Source organism: Arvicanthis niloticus, chromosome 1 (assembly GCF_011762505.2).
Source record: "Arvicanthis niloticus isolate mArvNil1 chromosome 1, mArvNil1.pat.X, whole genome shotgun sequence".
Taxonomy (NCBI): domain Eukaryota; kingdom Metazoa; phylum Chordata; class Mammalia; order Rodentia; family Muridae; genus Arvicanthis; species Arvicanthis niloticus.
Window position 1 is genome coordinate 137,171,312 of NC_047658.1, and position 18,006 is coordinate 137,189,317.

The 18,006-nt window shown below is 36.9% G+C and overlaps 1 protein-coding gene across 5 annotated transcripts in view; it reads right to left on the reverse strand.

Moving 5' to 3' along the window:
- Brd10 (bromodomain containing 10) overlaps positions 1-18,006 on the reverse strand; it is a 79,087-nt gene that overhangs the window by 55,829 nt on the left and 5,252 nt on the right. The window contains exon 1 of one of the 5 annotated variants that reach the window (XM_034505254.2): positions 3,764-3,860. The exons of the other annotated variants lie outside the window; for them this stretch is intronic. The gene's annotated coding sequence lies outside the window, so the exon portion shown is untranslated. Of the gene's footprint in view, positions 1-3,763; positions 3,861-18,006 lie in introns of those variants that run through there. 5 annotated transcript variants of the gene reach the window in all.

Consider the following 18,006-nt stretch of genomic DNA (forward strand, 5'->3'; position numbering starts at 1 on the left):
AGATCTCTGAAACAGAGGCCAGTCTGCTCTATAGAGTGAGTTCCAGGATGGCCAGGGCTACACAGAGAAACTCTATCTCAATCAATCAATCAATCAATCAAAAAAAGAAATTTTTAAAAAAACTCAGATAAAATCTCTCTTCTACCTTTGTAGAGTTTGCCAAAGCCTCTAAAAAAAATTCACACATGTTATTTCTAGAATGGCGAACTTGAGTCATGTCACTCAAATACTCAAAATCACTCAAAATATGTTGCAATAAGTTATAAGAGATGTCCCTCCCTTAGGTGTTCCTCCCATTCTTGAGTGTTCTTACTTTACCTTAATAAATCTATATTCCCTCTGCTTAAGCAACCAGACATACAAAATAGAACTTCTGTGAATTAAATGTTGGCAACAGTTGTATTTCCTTGCTTTCCTAAAAACTGTCAAAAAGGTCACTGAAGCATAAACTTTTACACTATGAGATACAATTAAAGTCCCACCCTTCTTAAACAGTGTCCACACTGATTTATGACTATCAATTAGATGGACTTATCATCCTTACATTCACTGGCATCTGGATCCCATGAATAGATTCTATTGAATTATTGTACTAGTAGGTTTTTTTTTTTTTTTTTTTTTTTTTTTTTTTTTTTTTTTTTTGTTACAAGGAGGTAACACTAACTGACTTAGCTTTACATAGATAAGAACATTAGTTTTCTAAAAATGGAGACTTTGAGTTAATCTGGTTTGCTATTTCAGGCAGTTATCTTTTTAAAAAATTAATATTTTAATTTAAAAATTTACATTCATTGTATGTTTGGAAGGGCATACATGCCACAATATGCTTGTAAAAATAAGAATATTGCTTTCAAGTGTCAGTACATTCTTTCTACCTTTTAACAGAATTTTACATTTATGTATTTTGTGTGTGTGTGTGTGTGTGTGCACACGCGCGTGCGCGCGCACAGGCTGGTATTCATAGAAATCAGAGGACAACTGAAAGTTAGTTTTCTGCTTCCACATGGAGGTTCCAAGGAGTGAACTCTGGTTATTAGTCTTGGCAGGAAGGACCTTTACCTGCTGAGCCATCTCCATGGCCCAGATTACATTAATTAACATACCCTAGAACCAATTCATCTGAGAGGATCAGGTGCTTGTATATGTACTCACAAGTATAAAAAAGTTTTTGAATAATGTAATCTACAAACATCACAAATAAAATGCATCTAGAAGTATGTGTGCTTGTGTATGTATGAGTTCAATTTCTTAACCTAGATTATTACAAATGCTTCATGGCAAGGTTTTTTCTTTCATTCTGTTCTATTCAATACAGACACCCGCATAACACTTTTAAAAACGACTTGGAGTATTTCATTACTTTGCTGTCTCCTCCCAAATCTTCTAGTCATACTCAGAATAAATCGATGTTCTTATTATCTATAAGACCTAGTGTTATATCGTTGCTCCTCATCTCCTTAAGAGCACCCTTTTTGCTTTTCTAAGTGTTTGTTCTCTGCATGCCAGCCAGTCTCCCACTTATTCTCAAGCACACCAATGTACCTACTGCCCTAGAATCTTTGCAGTTCATTCCTCTTTCATAAAAATACTCTTCCCCAGATGCTCATGTATAGGCCCCTCTCATTTCAACTATCTTTTAGATGCCACCAAATCTGAAAAGGTTTCTAACTGTGATGTTTAATAATACCTCCCCTATCACTCTATGACCTTATACTGGTTTCTTTGTCTTTTTGTTACTTATCAACACAGTGTTAAATAGTAGTTACTTAATAACTGTCTACACCCCACCCCTGGTAGAACTCAGGGATCTATGCAAAATAGGAGGCAGAAAGACTGTAAGAGCAAGAGCTGATGGATGACTCCAAGAAAACAGTGTCTTCCAGACATAACAGGACTGAAGCACATAAGAACAGACAGAGACTGTGGCAGCATACACAAGTCCCATATGGGCTCAGTTCAGACAGGGTCCAAGCACTGGCTCTCAGCCCTAATCAAGAATTGCATTTGACACCTGCTATCATTTCAGGGTAGGCCCCATGTCCAAGAGTAGTTGGCCAACACAAAACAAACTCAATGGCATTTTTGTACACTTTTTGCCTTAACTTGCTTTGGGTGGTTTTTGTTGTTATTGTTATTGTTTTTTTTGTTTGTTTGTTTTTTGTTTTTTTTTTTTGTATTTACTGGTCTTTTGCTTATATATTTGGTTTCCATTTTTGTGTGGGTTTTGTGGTGAGTTTCTTGATTTGCTTTGTTAAAAAGAAAAGGGGAAAAAACAAAATTGGGTGCATAGGAGGTGGAGAAGATCTGGGAAGAAGAAAAACATGATATATTTCCATACAAAATATATTGTATGGAAAAATTTTTTTCAATTACAAAAATATCTATTAAGGCTGGAAAGATGGCTCAGTGGCTAAGAGCAGTGGCTACTCTTCCAGAGGACCTGGAACTCCCAGCACTCATGTAGCAGTTCACAACTGTCTGTAACTCCAGTTCCAGAGAATCTGACACCCTCACACAGATATAAATAAAGTCAAAACACCAATGTACATAAAATTTAAAAAATTAATAAAAAAAAAACCCCTACATATCCTCAACCAGAAGGAAAGGTCCAGGAATATAAGGAATTTTCCTCTCCTTATTGGCTGTACTTTCTGACCCCAAACTATAGTATACATATTGTTTATATATACACTTTTGTGTGTGTAGATACATATATATATGTGTGTGTATGCATGTTTAAATATCTTTGAAAGGATACAAATCAAGCTGTTTCACAGTTTCAGTTACGAATATATTTAAATTTTTAAACTCCAACCTATGTATATTTGTCCACAATAAGAGTCCTGATGAAACATGTTATTTGGTTTTTATTTATTAGAGAATGAAGTCCTATAAATTAAGATAAATAAATTTCCCCTCACCTCCTAACAGGAACTGTCAAATGATCAAGAACCACATAAATACATGAAAATAACTTGTCCCTTAAAAAAAAATAAGCTATTTTCTTCCAGTAAGAAAATTATTTCATGAAATCGGTATGACAGTAGTTTGAAAAGAATATAATGCCAACTATACACAAAACCTTAGCAATAATTATAGCTGAGTCACTGAGTTTTTACCATTGTTTCTATTGTTTTTTTCCTTTAAAACATAAAATGTCTTCTACACTAATACATTCTGAATTTCAGAATTCAGAGACTAAATTCTACTTACAATGACTAAAACAAGTATTAACAAGAAGTAAATTGATGTTAAGTAATTAATACTTAAAACTGATATAAAATATACTTGCTATTTACTTGATAAATACACACAGATACCTATTAAAACCAGATATTTAGAAATGCTTCCAATTATTGAGGTTTTTTATATTACTAAAAGCAATGTGAATGCCATTAGTAATACAACTAGACAATATATTTAGCTTACACAAGGCTAAAACATAACTATAACTATTACCCAGGGTCCAATAGTAATAAAGGACATGTAAAAGACAGTAAGTGCTGTTTAATGCAGGGACTATTTACAAATGTGCAGGCAAGGCTAAGAGTAGTCTAGGAAGAGATGATGAAGTGTTACTGTATCTACGGTATAACAAGGAGTTATTCCCACTCTAAGCCTAAAAGAGGAAGAGAAGGGAATGGGGAATAGTTATTAGACCAAGAGAACTGCAATTTAAGAAGAGCGCCACACAATGACTGAGCACAGTCACTCACAACCTGAAGGCCAGGAAAGAGGAAGACTTTAAAGTAAATACTCCTACCTCTTGGTCCTCCTGTTAGTGCCTTCCGTTGGCTGAACCCAATCAGAAGTCAGGGGACAAGGCAGACCAGTTGATGCAGTCCTTAGAAATCAGCCTCCTGGGGCACAGAGCAGAGTATACAAGGGTGGAGAATGCATTTGGAGAAGCATATGGTGACTACCAGCAAAGCACAACCTGAGTATTAGTTTTCAAGAACAACTGAATGAAATTAGAAAAGAAAGAAATTTTACTAGGGACTTCAACAGAAACTTGGGCACATTTGCTAGGTAAGCAATATAGTCATTGCAGCTGGTGTGTACTTCTAAACGTATACATCTTTATGAGTTCTAAGCTGTACTAATCATTAAAACCAAGCATCCAAATAAACCTAGCATAAAGAAGTTTCAGGTATCTCAACAGGCAAGTACTAAACCAAATCCTGACAAACAAATCACAATGCTCTCATAAAAAATAATTTTTGTACTATTAATGCTTGGATAAATGCTTACTTGCAATTTATAAATGCAAACAAGCTATAGTACACACACTAGTTCCCCCCCCCTTCAAAGATCAGCTTATAAAAATTTAGAAACCTGACAATGTCTTGGTGAATCCAATCATTTTGTACAAATAATATATACTAACTTTTTTTTAAAGTTGGAGACTACTGCTTTCTTTTATCTTTAAGGTACTTGATATCCAAGATTTCTTTTTTTCAGGAAAAAAAAAAAAAAAAAACATCTGTAAGAAAGCACTAATCACAACTACTTATTTCCTACTGTTCCTTCCCTGTTCCCTAGTTATTATTCTTACTCCCCTTGAAATTCTCAGCTCACCCAGAAAACAAGAATCTTGCTTTGACTTTCATTTGCTCTAACAGAATCCAGCTTCTTTTCATTAGTCATAAATAAGCTGGAACTCAAAATGTATTAGCAAGTTTTCTTCCCTCCCTTGACCAAATTTCCCATGTATTTAGCCTCTTTTACATCTTAGCCTAAAGCCCCCCTGCTCATATACTACTAAGCAATACTATCAAAATCAAAGCCTTGTAGTTTATTTTTTAGTTATAAACAAATGGATTCAACCTAGACAAAGACTACTTCTTTGAAAGTAATTAACATCCTCTCTTAGCCACCATAATAGGCACTTCTAATGCTATCATTATGTAAAAGCTTCACGCTATCACCCACTACAACTTAGTAAAGTAGTTCTTCAGTAAGATATTCATTAATTTCTACTTTTGAAAAACAGAGACTATCTGAATTTAGGCATTTGTCAATGTTTCAGTAAAAAGCATCTTTGATCCAAAACCAATTGTTGTACAGGTTTTCAACACTCATATGTCACGAATTCTCCTGAGCATTCCTTTAGCATAAAATCATGTCAAAGTCTCATGAAAAACAGCCACTGCCCTTGAAAATATTTGAACATAAACTGCTAGTCCTTTGATTCACACTGCAGTCTAACATGGCAACTGCCTGCCTGCACATACTCCACTGAATCATTCTTCCCATTCTCCTTGTGAGGAAATTAAAGGGATACTTCCCAGTTCTAGAGAACTTTACTCAAGTTCTCTAGCATCTAGCCACTCTTTTCTCAAGACCATTAACTGTAACTTTACACAATTAAGACTTTCTGGGATAGAAAAGTAAAGAGGGAATATCCATTCATATAATTCAAATTCATTCAGACATCTACTAAACAATGAAGATTCAACAATGAACATACTGACAGTTTGTGTATATATGGTATTAAAGGTATAGATATCAAAGATGATTGATATGTTCTAGCTGAAACAATGGTGACAATGCCTACAAAAACCTAAAATATTTCTGAAAGTCGGAATAGAAAACAAAGATTCGGGTTAGAAATAGTTGATACTTTTGAGGTAGCAGTTATTTAACTAATTAGAAAAGTTCTGCTGGGAAGTTGTGCCACACACCTTTAATCTCAGCACTCTGAAGTCAAAGGCAGGTAGATCTCTGAATTTGAGGCCAGTCTGGTTTACAGACTAAGTTCTTGGACAGCCAGGGCTACACAGAGAAAACCTGTCTTTATAAAAACAAAAAAGAAAAAAAAAGTTTTATGGACAGAAATAAGTTATTTTTTATAAGAGAGGGAGGGCTTAAAATACTGACCTGGAAATCTTTTGGTAAATAAAGCCATGGGAAATGAGTAACTTATTTAGAAGGATAAATGCAGAAATAGAAGTTCTAAAGGCACAATTGCAGGAACTACTTACAGATAAGGAAAAACCCAGCAAAACAATATTGAAAAGATGAGTTAAGGATTAACTTAAAAATGCAAAAAACAGACCAAAAGTTTAATTGGTAAGTGACCTAAACTCTTTAGTTTTCCAAACTGACTGAGAAAGAACAACATAAAAGCCAAGAACTGGGAAAGAAGGCATTCATCTTTAGTAAAAGTCAAAGACAACTTCAGTAGGAACTAACTGCTGAGACCCTTCAAGTTAAACATTTCTATGCCTTAGATATTTATTGAAACAGCAGCAGATCAATAAAAGTACTACCCAGAACTGAAGAGAGACCACTGTAAGCTTTTAAAACCACACATTTTGAACTTTGTACATGGAGATAAATACCCATGATACAACTCAGACTGTAGGAAGCTTAATAAGAAAGAAGACCCAAGTGTAGACAGACACCTGAAACTCACTTAGAAGGGGAACAAAATAATCATGAAGGCAGAGGGAGGGAGAAACCTGGGTGTGAGGCGGGATTGAGGAGGGGAAAAGGAGGGGCAGGATCAGGTATGGGGAGAGACAGAAGGGAGGCCCAGAGGGCCAGGAGAATCAATCGAAATATGCAGCAGTGGGGGTTATGGGGCAGGGGGGAACCTCTAGAGAGTCCTGGGATATGAAAGGCTACCAGGACTCAATGAGTATGACATTAGCTAAAATGCACAACAGTGGGGAGATGGAACTGGAAGAGACCACCTCCAACAGATAGACATGGCCCCCATTTGAGGCAGGGGCCACCCACCAATCTTCAAAATTTTTAACCTAGAATTGTTCCTGTCTAAACAAAATGCAGGGACAAAAATGGAGCAGACTGAAAGAAAGGGAACCCAGAGATGGGCCCAACTTGGGATCCATCCCATGGGCGCACACCAAACCCTGACACTATTACTGATGCCACATTGTGCTTGCAGACAAGAGCCTGGCATGGTTGTCCTCTGAGAGGCTCTACCAGCAACTGACTGAGACAAATGCAGATACTTACAGCCAACCATTGGTTTGAGGTCAGGGATTAATATGAAAGAGTCAGAGGAAGGATTGAAGGGGATTACAACCCCATAGGAAGAACAACAGTGTCAACTAACTAGGACCCCTCAGAGCTCCCAGAGACCAAGCCAAAACCCAAGGAGCATACATACATACATGGGAAGGTCTGTGGCCCCGGGCACGTGTGTACCAGAGGACTGCCTTGTATGGCCTCAGTGAGACAGGGTGCACTTAATCCTATGGAAACTTGATGCTCCAGGGAAGAAGGATGCTGGGGGGGGAGGGGTGAGTGGGAGGGTAGGCGGGTGGGGGAGCACCCTCTCAAGGAGGAGGGGATGGGGTGAAGAACTGGGGGGGGGGGCACCAGGAAGGGAGGTAACTTTTGGTATGTAAAAGAACGTTATGGTCCAGAGAAAACCACACATTTTACTTAGAATAAATCTATGTCTCAGTTTTATTTATTTGAATTTAAGGTACATTGGTAAACCTAAAGTTGTTTACTTTTATATAAAAATACTGTCTGAACAGTGCCTTATCAACCTTGGCAAGTTTGCTTTCTAGTTAGCTCTCAAACATATTACTATTACTTACAGCTATTCCTTGCCACATGGAATAATTCAAGAAGTTTCGGGGCAGGCAGAACATAAATAAGCTCATTACTGAGTTACTAACTCATTGTCCAAATACATCTGTGTTATCTAAAAGATACCTGAATAATAATGAGCTCTAAAGAAGGTAGGCAGTTAGCTTCCTGGGTCTGGCTCTTCTCCTTACCAAGCTATATCTACATCTACACCTACACCTACACCTACACCTACACCTACACCTACACCTACACCTACATCTATGAGAGTTTGAAATAGTAGATTATAAACTCAGGAAAGTTTCATATTTTGATAATGGCACAAAAATACAGAGAAAGCCCTCCAGTCTGGGTCTGAGCACTGAGCAGATCTTGGGCAGCAGCTCTGCCCCCAATCTCACAGAACCCAGAAGTGGGCCTCCCAGGAGCTCTAACCCAGGCAGTATCTTAGGTAAGGATACAGCAATACCAGCCCCAAACAGGGAGTAACTGGGACCCACTAGGACCCAGGAAGTCACTCCTGGCCCGGATCACTGGTTCCTTCCTGTCTGAGCCTGAGCACTGAGCAGATCTTGAGTTCCAGCTCTAACCCCAGTAGTAACACCCACCCCACACAGTTCTGATACAACCAAGATAATAGGAAAGACAGGCTCCAGTCAGAGACAGGGCAGGTAGCACTAAGAAGATCCAGATGGCGAAAGGCAAACACAGAACATAAGCATCAGCAACCCAGGGTACTTGGCATCATTAGAACCTAGTTCTCCCACACAAGAAAGTCCTGAATTCCCCATATCACTAGGAAAGCAACTTCTAATGATGATGATAGAGGACTTTAAGAAGGGCATAAATAACACCCTCAAAAATTTTGAGAACACAGGTAAACAGGTAGAAGCCCTTAAAGAGGAAACACAAAAATCCCTTGAAGAATTACAAGAGAACACAACCAAACAGGTGAAGGAATTGAACAAAACCATCCAGGACATAAAAATAGAAGTAGAAACAATAAAGAAATCACAAAGGGAGACTACCCTGGAGATAGAAAACCTAGGAAAGAAATCAGGAGTCATAGACACAAGCATCACCAACATAATACAAGAGATAGAAGAAAGAATCTCAGATGCAGAAGATATCATAGAAAATATTGACACAACTGTCAAAGAAAAAGCAAAATGCAAAAAGTTCTTAACACAAAACATCCAGGAAATCCAGGACACAATGAGAAGACCAAACCTAAGGATAATAGGTATAGATGAGGGCGAAGACTCCCAACTTAAAGGGCCAATAAATATCTTCAACAAAATTATAGAAAACTTCCCTAATCTAAAGAACGAGATGCCCATAAACATACAAGAAGCCTATAGAATGCCAAATAGACTAGACCAGAACACAAATACCTCCCGTCACATAATAATCAAAACACCAAGTGCACAAAACAAAGAAAGAATATTAGATGCAGTAAGGGAGAAAGGCCAAGTAACATATAAAGGCAGACCTATCAGAATTACACCAGATACTATAAAAACTAGAAGATGCTGGACAGATGTCATACATACAGACCCTAAGAGAACATAAATGCCAGCCCAGGCTACTATACCCAGCAAAACTCTCAATTACCATAGATGGAGAAACCAAGGTATTCCATTACAAAACCAAATTTACATAATATCTTTCCACAAACCCAGCACTACAAAGGATAATAGCGGGAAAGCTCCAATACAAGGAGGGAAATTATACCCCATAAAGAACAAGAAAGTAATCCTCTTCCAACAAATCCAAAAGAAGATAGTCACACAAAGATAATTTCAACTCTAACAACAAAAATAACAGGAAGCAACAATTACTGTTCTTTAGTATCTCTTAACATCAATGGACTCAATTCCCCAATTAAAAGACTTAGGCTAATGGACTGGATACATAAACAGGACCTTGCATTTTGCTGCATACAGGAAACCCACCTCAGTGACAAAGACAGACTCTACCTTAGAGTAAAAGGCTGGAAAACAATTTTTCAGATGATCCTGGGCCAGAAGGCTGAAGATCAGATGCCCCATCATTTTGTAGTATAGGGACTGTCCAGGTGTTCAGCGGTCTCTATTAATTGGCTACGTTTTAGAAGCTATGCTTTGTGTTTCCCATAATTTCAGTTAACTCAGTCATTCTGGATTTCTGACAGGGTTGAAAACTTATAGTCTCATAGCCAATCCTGGTTATTTACTTTGAGAGAAAAGATTTGAGAGGATGGTTTTCAGCTGACATTCATTCTAAAGCCAAGAAAAAAGCCAGGTTTAGAACTAAGTCTTTTAGTTAGGAGAGATGACAGAGGTTCTGTGTAGTCAACAAAATGATGGACTGGGTATTAGGTCTATCTTGTACCTTACTGACACAAGTTGGAATAGTTATGCCCTAATTGTATTTTGAGAGAAAAGTATTATTTTAACAGGAAAGGTGATATGTAGGAGGAGCTATGGTGGGAGGAGGAGGAATAAGGAGAGGAGGAGAAGGAGAGGAGGAGCTAGGTGACAAGAGAGAGGGGGGTGGGGAACATGGAGGCGGATGTTTGAGTGTCTCCGCCAGTCAAAGATAGTTGATATATCTAGGTTGGGTATTGGGTTACACTTCTGATTGTATGAGCATCTTGTTATTGACCATTACCAAACTTATAAAGCCTTTGATTAACATTAAAAAATTGAATAAAAAGCAAAAAGGATAAGGGGGGACTGGAATAGGGGTTCTCTAGGGAGGGGAAATGGAGAAAGGGGATGCCATCTGAAATTTAAATAAAATATCCAATAAAAAATATAATTGCAAAAAAAAATTACAGAGAAAAACTCAAGTTTTGCCTTTGCCAAACTGAAGTAACAAGTCCTAACAAAGTAGGAGGAACCTGGCAAAAGGTAACAACAAAACTGAAATCAGAAGGCTACATCAATTAAATATTGTGATATCTACAGAAAATACTTAATGCTTGAACTGATTTTTTAATCTTTTATTTCATAAACAAAAATACCATTTATCTACTCTATGAACCAGTAATTGATATGGTTTTCTCATATATTTCTTATGACAAAGGACCAAAACAAGTTTTTACAAACGTCCAATCTATCAAGTTACTAAAAAGACAAACTTCTTATAGAAAAACTGAGTGAGTTCTCCTCTTCAGTTACTAAAAAGACAAACTTCTTATAGAAAAATAGAAGAAAAGTAAACAGGTAAAATATTTGTTTTGGCAGAGGACCCATTTTACCACATGTTAAAGGATTTTAGTGTCTGAAGAGGAGGACTCACTCAGTAAAAAGCACTTGTTTTGCAAACCTGAGGGCCTAATTTTACTGTGTAAACCCAGGTAAGAAAATCTGGGTGGGGCAATATATACCTGTAATCCCAGCATTATGGAGAAGGGAAGCTCCCTGGGGCTTGCTGGTCACTAGTGTAGGCCTGCCTCAAAAGAGGTGGACAGTGTTCCTGAGGATGACACCTAAGTTGTCCTCTGGCCTCCACACACATGTGAGCAGAATGCACATGCATGTATATTCTCTCTCTCCCTCTCCCCCCAACACACACAAAAAGAAATTAAAAATCACAAAATTATAAAAATACAAATAAGTAAAGATCAGCAATAGAGTGGAGAGTTCAAAATACACCCAGGATGTTATCATAAAGATGGTATTTCAAAACAATGGAGAAATGTGATGTTGTAACAACTGACTGCACACAAGAATAACAAAACAGCTAGAATTCAACTTTATTTCTTGACTAACAAATTCTACATAGAACCACTCAGTTTTTTCACCTTATTTATGCCTTCATTCATATTAGTTAGACACTAATAGGTAGTGTGGCTAGGGACTGGTACAACTGCTGTAGTAAAGATATACAAACTCAAAGTAAAGGAAATAACAGTGCGAGTCAACCATGCAAAACCAAACCAAAATCACACAAAAAAATTTAAGAATATATATTCAAAATAAAAGATCAAGTTCAACAGCCATGAGATGAGAAATGGTTTAGAGGGTGGTGAGATGTCTTGTTGTCAAGCCTAATGGCCCAAGTTTGATCCCCAGAACCTATGTGATGGAAAGAGAGGCCCTGCTCTCCCCAGCTTTTCTTCTGTCCTCCACTCTAGAGCCATAGCACTTAAACACTAACTAACTAGACGATGGGGAAGGGTGAGGTGGGGTGGGGAGGGGGTAGGGAGGTGGTCTGGCAGATAAGTAGGAAGGACAGAGTTAAATTCTTTAACATACCCGAAATGCCAGGGAAGCACTTACTAATTTCTCTCAATATATATTTTTAAATGGTTGATGGACAGAAAATGAACTCAAAGGAAAAAGAAATTAGGAAACTACAAGTAAGAAATGGTGATGGTTTGAACTTAAGCAGCAACATTAGAAATACATAAGCTCAGAATTAATTGACATCTGTAATAAGGGAAATGAAACAGAAGAAACTTGAAAAAACACAAGTGTTTTGGCCAGAGCTACATAGGCTTAGCAACAGTAAAACTACCCCTACTATCATGACAAAGCAAGCCATTAGTACAGGCTTAAACATGTTTGAAATAGTTATTAGATACCAATTAGATATAGGAAACAATTGTGGTCTCAAAACAGTAATAGACTATAGTGCTGGTTAGAGTCTCTGTCTCTATCTCTCTCTGCCTCTCTCTCCCCATAAAGTGTGCATGCATGTGCAAAATACATATTTATGCAAATGCCATACCTGTGTATAGGTATGTGGAGAGCAGTGGTTGATCTCTGGTATATTTCTCAATTGCCTTTACCCTATTTTCTAAGACAGGATCTCTCACTGAACCTGGAGCTTTCTAACTGGCTAGACTGTTTGGTCTGTTGAGCTCCTCAGCATCCTCCCATCTCTGCTTCCCAATACTGAGATTACTGGAATGCATTACCATACCCAGTTTTTAATGTGAGTGCTGAGGTTCTTAATTTACACAACAAGCACCTTATCTCCTAAGCCAACTCCCTAGGTCAAGGAGACTTATTAGAAAAATTTTCTTTCTTATGCCATTTAGCTTTTGCTACCAGATAGACATATCATTTCTTAAATTAATAAACAATAATGCAAACATTAATCACTGAATTGCTAATTAGTTTCTTTGGATTTCCATAACAGTTATTTTTATGAATCCTGCTGTTGGTTTGCCTTTTGAGACAAGGTCTCATTGTGTAACTCTAGCTAGCCTATAACTCACTATGGAGACCAGGCTGCTCTCAAACTCAGAGATCCATTTCCCTTGTTGTGCCATCTACTAGGAATAAGAACATGTCACTATACCTGACTCATGTTATTATTTTTAATAATATTACAAATACTGTAAATCCTACAACACAAGGTTTCTAGCCCCTATGCCTTGAAATTCCTTATACCCATTTCCTCCACAGTCTCTCAGTAGAGAGACTCCTTTTTTCTCAATCCCTACATTTTCTGGAAACACAGTACAGTGGTTAAATACTGGCTGTTAAGCCAAAGCACCTACATTCCTATTCAGGTCCCGCAACTAATTAGTCTGGGTAAACTAATCTCTTAGTACCCAATTTTTCCATTTGTAAAACAGTTCATGAAATCAGTAACTACCTTTCTAAAGAGTTCTATTTTATGTATATGTGTAAGTGCCTACATGTGTGCATGTGTAACGTGTGTCAGTGCCCAAAGAATCGAGAGAGTGGTACTAGATTCCCCGGAACTGGAGTTCACAGTGGTATTGAACCACCTGATGTGGATGCTGGGAACTGAACTGGGATCCTCTACAAAAGCAACTAGTGTTTTTATCCTGTGAATCATCTCTCTGGTCTCTCATAAGTATCTTAAGAGCTATGAGAATAACAACATATATAAAGACTTTCAAACAAGGTTGCAGTGACAATAAATGTTAACTAGTGTTAAAATGTTAAAATATAATTTCAAAACTTCTTCTAAGATTTTATATATTACAGACAACCAAAACAGGCCTTTTCTATTCCTTGCTCTAGACCAGTGGTTCTCAACCTGTGAGTCGATAACCCACTCTTAGGGGTGGGTGGGTGGGGATATGACTAACCTTTTCACAGGAGTTATCAGACATCCTGTATATCAGATATTTATATAATACCTCATAACGGTAGCAAAATTACAGTTATGAGGTATCAACAAAGTAATTTAATGGTTGGGGGTATCACCATGACATGAGGAACTGTATTAAAGGGTCACAGCATTAGGAAGGTTGAGAACCATCTCTCTAGACTGATAAACCAATCATGAGTACTGTTAATACTTTAGAATGAAATGAGGAAAACACTAGAAAACTAGCCAACTTTGTATGACCAAATACCAAACTTTGTAAGGTATAGTTTTATTTATAATTCCTTTAAAAATCATCATGGTATGATTGATGGCATCAACTTAGAGTTAGTCAAAGTGGTTTTCTTTTCTTTTTTAGCTCTATTAGTTCCTTTTCTAATGTATGTGTAGAAATACCTGAAAAAGCAACTTAAGGAAATGAGGGATAGCTGGCTCACAGTTTGAGGGTACAGTCCATCGTGGCAGGCAAAGTATGTCAGCAGGAACATGAGACACATAGTCACACTGGACCCACAGTCAGGAAGCAGAGACAAATGAATACTGTTACTCAACTCACTTTCTCTTCTTATTCAGTCTAGACGATAGCTAGCACACATTAACCATTAACTATACACTGCCCGCCCCCTTTTTTAAGATACGGTCTCACTGTATAGCTCCCACTGGGATGAGATCTTTGAAATCCTTCTGCTAAAGTGCTGTAATACCAACATCCCCAGCCTACACTACCTTTCATTATATACACACTTGTACATCTGTCTGTTAGTTCCTCACTTCTTCCCTCTCTCTTTCTGTAGTATGGACAGTTGAACCTACCAGCACCTCATCTAAAGCAGGCAAGGTCAGTGTCCCCAAGCCCTCTCAGTAGGGTCTCACTAAACTGGCCAAACTAACCTAACTTCAGACATGAATTTTATCAGGCTTCTAAAAACTGTATTCTAAAAACTGTTCTTCCTTGAGGAAGAGAGTATGAAGCCTCTTTTCTACTCAACAAGTAATTACTAAAATCCTTTGTTTTTAAAGAGTTACTTACTTTTTAATTTCAAGTGAATAGTCATAAAAGTTAAATAGCAGCATGCCAAGTAGAAAAAATTCCTGTGCTCAGAGAGAAATTATTATATATGACATAAATGGAATGACATTATGCATCAGGTTGCAAAACAAAACCCTATCAAGAACAAAGCACATTAAAGATGACAGTGACCCAAAAGAGGAAATTGACTTAAGAAAGAATGGTTAGGAAGTCTCAGATAAGCCAGCATCAGAGAAGAAAATAAGGGAGTCAAGAACAAATGTATTTGTAGTATACTCCAAGGGACACATATTCAAAGCAAATATAAAATGTCTTCAATTTCATTGATTATTTTCTAGAATTTTCATCTTCTAATTTAAAAATTTCAGATATGTCAAAAACATTGTTTTTGTAACTGCAGGAAAAATATGTAATGCGTTTTTTTAAATGGCCTGTTTCCTTCTGTGTGATATACAGTCTTTTGTTTTTAGGACAAACCTGAGAAAATATTCTGAATTGTCTTTGTAGAAATAGTTTATTTAGTAAAATTTCAAAGAGCCTTTTGTTGTTGTTGCTGTTTTCTAGTTTTGGATTTTCCCTGCCTCTATGATCAAGCAGTAGGATCAAGAGTATGCGCCACCAAGTCTGGTATAGTAGTTTGTTTCTACTTTTTTCCAAGGCTTCATAAAGCCTAGCAGGCTTTGAATTAATTCTCCTACCTTGACCTTCCATATACAGGAATTTGAGGCATGGACACTCAGGCTTGTCTGAAAAGCAATTTTAAAACAAAAAATATGAGCCAGTAAGATTGCTTTGCAGGTAAGACTGATGATCTGAGTTTGATCCCTAGGACACACATGATGGAAAGAGAAAGGTGAATTCCTCAAGCTGTTCTCTGTCCTTTACAAGCATGGTGTTGTGTATGTGTGTACAAATACATATAAACATACAAATAAATACATATAATAAGAAATATAAAAAATAAAAACAAAAGTGTGAAATGCTACTGGAAAAATAACATTCTGCCTAAGTGCACAGTTTGTGGAAAAGACTTCTTGATGTTGATCAAAAAGGCTGAGAATGTGTACTACCACATATAATGTGCTAATAGATTATAATTTATTGTATTTTTTAAAAATTGTGTTATGTGTGCATGTTTGTGTGTATGCATGGGTTAGTGCAGAAATGCATATGTAGGCCAGCAATCAAGGCTTGGTGTTTTTCTTTGTCACTCTTTATGTTACTATTTTGACAGTATTTATTTACTTTCTTTTATGTGTATAAGTGTTTTACCTGCATGTACATATGTGCACAACATGTGCATACCTAGTGCCAGGAAGGCCTTAAGACGACACTGGATCCTTTAGGACTAGTCATGTAGGATTGTGGAACCACCATGTGGTGCTTGGCATCAAACCTGGGTCTTCTGCAATAGCAACAGTGTTCTTAACCACCAAGCCATCCTTCTCATCCTCTCTACCTTCTGTTTTGAGGCAAGGTCTCTCTCTCCCTGAACCTAGAGCTTTTCAACTGGCTACACTGGCTGGCCAGCAAGCCTTGGGAACCTGCCTGTCTCTGCACTGCCCTACCTCTCTCCCAGTGCCACTATATCCAGCTTTTACAAGTTTGGAGATCCACATTCAGGTCTTTATGCTCCCTTTAATGACAGGTATTTATTGACCTCTTTATCTTTCCAACCCAAAGTTTCCCCTTAAAATTATTTTTGTTAGCATATACTAATTGTACAATGGTGTTTTTATTATAACATTTCCATAAGTGAATAAAAATGAGTATAATCTCCATCACCTCTGACTCTCCTTTATTTTCACTCTTTCACATGCCCAATAATCCAACTTTTATTTTCATTATATGCCCTACACTATTATATATACACAAGAAAAAACATCATGTGATTTGTCTTTTTGAGACTTGATTAGATTAGAAATTTTTTCAGTTGCTAACCTGCAAGTCGTTTACAAAACAAAGCTGTACTTCCTACAAATTAGGATGCCATCATTTGAAACAAAATATATCTTTAACAAATGGAATGTATCTAAAGAGGGCTATCCTTCGGGAAAAGAAGACCCCCAGCAAATGTCATGTGCCAAATTACCAATTCAAACACTTCCTGCTTTTTATCTCTTAGCATGGCCTTTCACTGATTTTAACACAAAAGACAAACCTCACAGCACAGATGAGCAACACTTATAAGGTGAAGCAGTTTTATTTTCTATATTCATTATTTTTAACCTTTTAATGGATTCCAACACCAAAAGGGACAAATGTGAACTCTAAGACACACTAACATTTGAAAAATAGCACCCTTAGAGTTATTTCTATCTGAAAATACTTTCAGAAGTCTGTACTCAATAGCTCTAGGTAGTAAAATTTAGATTCAATCCTTAGTATTAGCTATTTTAAATCCTTAAAATTGCATCTAGAAAACTCATGGGTTTTATATTTTGAGTGAAATTAAAAAACAAAACCCAAAAAGAAACAACTGCAATACACAGTCATTGCAGAAAAAGCAAGAGAGCAGAAGGACAATTTAAACACCTGCAGTTCTACAGTGTAGTTACAACTACAACACTAAGTATACTGTATCACAGCCCTGATGACTCACACTCAAACCCAACTTTTTACCTATATAGTTTATTCAAATTTGTAAATAGTACCTTTTCAATAAAATCTTTCAACATACAAAATAACAGGTCTACTATATAAACTTTAGGAATACATACAGAATATTTTTTAAAGGGGCTACGGATGTAGCTTAGTTGGCACAGTGCCTTTCTAGCATGCACAAAGCCCTGGGGTTCAATTCCTACCACTACACAGTGAATTCAAGGTCAGCTTAGGATACTCAAGACTCCATGAAAAGGAAAGGAAAGAGGGTGGTAGATAAATTTAGCAAATTCTACTTAGCAATAACCACAATTAATTTTTTTAAAAAAATTCTCTTGTTTCAAAGTATATACACACAATATCCTCAACTCTAAGCATGAATAATTCTAGAACACTTACAAGGCTCAGGCGGAAGGTGATACAGCAAAAGGTTTGGGTAGATAATATTACCTACCACTGAGATTTATTAGTCTTTCCCAGCTAAAGCAAAACAAACAAAGCTCAGGTAATTTAATAAGAATGTTAAAGATGTATAATATTATATAAGGTTGTGGACACTAAAAATGATTATTTGTTTTGAGTAATTCTAATTTTAAGAAAATAGTCTAAAAGTGATCTGAAAGCTAAAATACAAGTATAAAATAGAATAAAACTTCTTAAAATTGTTTTCCTCAGGTATATGGCCATAGTACTGGAGTTTACAACCATACTAATAGGCTACAAAG